Genomic DNA, 4,531 nt, shown 5'->3' with positions numbered 1-4,531 from the left:
CGCCAGGGTGGCTGTTCTGTTTTGCAGCCCACCCCCAGAGCACAGGGTTTCACTCCCGCCTCAAGTCACCAACAACTGTTATTTTCAACTTTTCTGGTGAGAGGTGGGACCTTGTTTTGCAAAAGGGACAAAAAGACCATTGTGTCTGTAAGCAGACAGGGAAAACCCGGAGACAGTGGGGCTGATGCTGTAGGAAGAAAGGCAAGGCAGAGTCAGCGAAGCAATGCGTTTGGTTGCAGAGAGATGCCACAGCCTGGAGAGACGGTTCCGCAGTTAAGAGCAGTGGCTACTTTTGCAGAGGACCCAGGTTCAATTCTCAGCCCCCTTATGGTGACTCACAGCCACCTGTAACTCCAGTCCCAGGGGATACACCACCCTCTTCTGGTCTCTGAGGGCACTGTATGAACATGATTCACACATATGCAGCAAAGATTCATACATGTAAAATAAAAATAGATATCTGGGGGAGAAAGTAGGGTAGACCAAAAGAGTATGGAAAAAAAGACACTACTCTGGTCATGACCACAGCCAAGCCAAGGACATGGTCCTAGGTGCAGGCTTCGGGAAGGGGGACTTAGGGGCTCCAGGCATTCCCTTTTGTTTCTGTTATTTTGTCAGTGGAACAGGTAACCTGGTAACCAACCTAAAGATGAGGGAGGGGCAAAGCCAGGGCCCAGACTGCAAGGAGATGGAGTGAAAGACTCCATCTGGACAGTGGTGGAGTGGAGGACAGGACAGGCTAATGAGTGGTCCTCTCAGAAGAATCTGGAACACCCTATGACCATGTTACTTTTCAGGATCCTAAAATGGGGACACTCCCTAGGACTATCAGGGTTGGTCCAGTGTAACCTGGATAGGTGTCCCTGTCTTTGAGATGTAGAGAGAAGGTGACTGTAAAAAATATTGCACCAAAAAAAAAAATATTGCACTGTCTGCTTTAATGTTGGTTTTGCTTTGTTTGTTTTGAAACAGGTTCCGACGTAAGTGAATCTGGTCTAGGGCTTTCTCTGTAGCCAAGGATGACCTTGAACTCTTGATCCTCCTTGCCTCCATCACCCAAATACTGTGAGAATAGGTATTCACCACCCTGCTCATCTTAACACTGCAGTCTTTGAACATGAGGGCAACTGTGGGAGTCAGTTCTGTCCACCAGGTGGAGTAGGTGCGGCCCTCGGGTCACCGGACTTAGCAGCAAGTACTCTTACCTTTGCTACGCAGCAGGACACACGGGCACACAGGACACACAAGCACACAGGACACACGGGCACACAGAACATACAAGCAAACCCACACCTACCTTCTGCTCTGAGTACACGTTCACGACAGTGGAGCATTTTATCAAGAAGAGGTAACTTTAGCTCCTGGCAGTGGGCATGCCTGGTGGCGGGCACACCTCTGGCAGGAACATGGCATCTTTTAGGAGAAAGTCAGCCCGGGATGCTTCCAGCCACTTTCACCATTGGTCTTAGTTTCTTTTCTGTTGCTCTGACAAAATGTCCCGACAAAATCAGTTTAATAAAGGGTCCAGCACAATGACATCACATCGTCCAGAGCTGGAGTTACAGGCGGTTCTGAGCTACCACACAGGTGCTCAGTGAACGGCAGTCCTCTGCAAGAACAGTCAGTGCTCCCAACAGATGAGGTTTCTCCCGAGCCTCCCCCATACCACCAAGTACTGGCTTTTAAGTGGCAGTTCCCCTGTTGAGTAGGTAGCTTGCTGGGAAAGCATTGAGCATACTTTCAAATGTCATGGCCCTGGCTCCGACGGCATACTCACGGAAGGCTGTGGGCTCATGTTCCTCACTAACTGTGTGCCCCCCACGTGCTTTGACCCACTTGGGATGTGGTTCCAGAGTTAACCTGTCTAGCTTCTCTGTGATCATGAAGACGAAACTGTGTGTCTCAAAAATAACATCAATGATTGACTCATAATTTCTTTTTCCTCTCTTTCTTTTTCTGTGCTTGGGCTTGAAGCCAGAGCCTCACAGAATGTAGACAAATGCCCTGCAACTAAGCTACGCCCACAGCCTTGGTGTTTCAATTTTCAGTGCCAGATTTTTCAACAAAGAATTCATGAAGTTCTGGGCATGGCGATGCATGGCTTTTTAACCCAGTACTTTGGAGGCTGAGGCAGGTAGCTCTCTATGAGTTCAAGGACAGTCTAAGTCTACTTAGTGAGTTTCAGATTAGCCAGGATTACATAGTGAGACCCTTAACCACACACCCTCTCATTCCCTCCCCAAAAAAGTTTATGAGCTTATTTTTTGAAAATGCTGAGATGCTTTAATATAGTTCCTCATGGTGTGGTGACCCCAACCATAAAATTGTTTCCTTGCTACTTCATAACTGTAATTTTGCTACTGTTATGAATCATAAGGTTTAAAAAAAACCAAAAACCTCTTTTTTCCTTTGGGTGCTTTTGTGAAGTGTTTGTTTACTCATTGTAAAGAGAAAAGTGACATATGCAACACTTAATATATTTGTGTTTCTGGCTTTGATAGTGATAACACTATCAAACTTAGTTTATTAAACTAAGGTTTAGACTCTAACTGGTATAGGATCTATAACAGGTCTAGTCAAAAGAATAATGCTAGATTTGTCTTTTCATTTTCTCCTGGTTTAGTTTGGTTTTTCAAGACGGGTTTTCCTTCTGTAGCCCTGGCTGTCCTGGAATTTGCTCTGTAGGCCAGGCTGACCTTAAACTCACAGAGAACTGTAGGTAGAGGCTACCTGTTTATTTCCTGGCTGCCCAGACCTGAAATAATCACCCAGAAACTATATTAATTAAATCACTGCTTGGCCAACCACTTAAGTGTATTGTTGGCTAGCTCTTATATCTTAAATTAACCCATTTCTATTAATCTGTGTATTGCCACATGGTTGTGGTTTACCGGGCAAAGATCCGGCGTCTGTCCCCTCCGGAGGTTACATGGCATCTCCCTGACTTCGCCTTCTTTCCTCCTCTATCTGCTTGGAATTCCCCCCTTGCTCTATTCTGCTAAGCCACTGGCCAAAACAGCTTTATTAATTAACCAATAAAAGCAACACACATACAGAAGGACTTCCCACACCAGAGATCCTCCTGCCTCTGCCCCCCGAGCGCTGGGACTAAAGGTGTGTGCCGCCCCTGCAGCAGCTTCTTCTTCTTTGATTCTCTTTCCTCCTCTTCTGTTCCTCCTTCTCCTTTTTGAGATAAGTTCGCATGTAGCCTAGGCTGTCTTTGAACCACTTATGTAGCCGACTTCTAATTCTTCTGCCTCTGCCTCCTAGTGCTGGAATTATAGGCCGCCCAGTATATACAGAGCTGGGGATTGAACCCAGGGCCTTGTGCATGCAAGGCTAATATTCTATCAATGGACCTCCAGTCCTGGTCAAGGATGTTACATATTTGTAAAGCTTTTAAATTATGTGTATTTTATTTATTGTGTATGAGTGTGAGAGGAGGTCAGTTAGTTCTCTCCTTCTGTCATGTAGGTCTTGAACCCTTTACCTAGCAAGCCAGCTCTCTGGCCTCAAGAATGCTAGAATTTTTTTTTTTTGAGACAGAGGCTCATTTTGTAGTCTTGGCTGACTTGGAACTCACTGTGTAGACCAGGTTGGCCTCTAAATCATAGAGATCCACCTGCCTCTTCCTCCCAAAATCTGGAATTTAAAACGTGCACTATACCTGGTGCTAATTTTTTAAACTTAAAAAAAAATTCTGAGCCAGGTGGTGGTGGCGCACACCTTTAATACTAGCACTCGGGAGGCAGAGGCAGGCAGATCTCTGTGAGTTTGAGGCCAGCCTGGTCTACAAGAGCTAGTTCCAGGACAGGCTCCAAAGTCACAGAGAAACCCTATCTCGAAAAACCAAAAAAAAAAAAAAAAAAAGAGAGAGAGAGAGAGAAAGAAAAAGAAAAAGAAAAAGAAAAAAATTCTGTTGGGGGCTGGAGAGATGACTCAGAAACTCAGAAGTTAAGAGCACTGGTTACTCTTCCAGAGGTCCTGAGTTCTGTTCCCAGCAACTCCATGGTGGCTTACAACTGCTTATAAGGAGATCTGGAGCCCTCTTCTGGTGTGCATGCATCCACACAAGCAAAACACTGTATACATAATAAATAAAGAAATCTTTTCTTAACATTGACTTTAAAAAATTCTGTTAGGCCAGGCAGTGGTGATGCACACCTTTAATCCTAGTTCCAGGACAGCTAGGGCTGTTGTACAGAGAAACCCTGTCTTAAAAAACAAACAAACAAACAAAAAAAGAAAACAAAAAAATTCTATTGGGTCTAAAGGGATGATTCAATAGTTAAGGGTGTTAGATATTCCTGCACAAGACCCAAGTTCAGTTCCCCCTCACAACTGGTCTGTAACCCCAGTTCCAGGGGACTCAATACCCTCTTCTTACCTCCCTGAGCTACACACATGCATACATTCAGAGAGAGAGAGAGAGAGACAGACAGAGAGAGAGAGAGAGAGAGAGAGAGAGAGAGAGAGAGAGAGAGAGAGAGACATGGGCACAGACACATACACAAAGCAAACGTTTTTATAT

This window comes from Myodes glareolus, chromosome 6, assembly GCF_982192425.1.
Source record: "Myodes glareolus chromosome 6, mMyoGla1.1, whole genome shotgun sequence".
NCBI classification, from domain to species: domain Eukaryota; kingdom Metazoa; phylum Chordata; class Mammalia; order Rodentia; family Cricetidae; genus Myodes; species Myodes glareolus.
The sequence above is the reverse complement of the archived record's forward strand: the minus strand, read 5'-3'. Positions refer to the sequence as shown.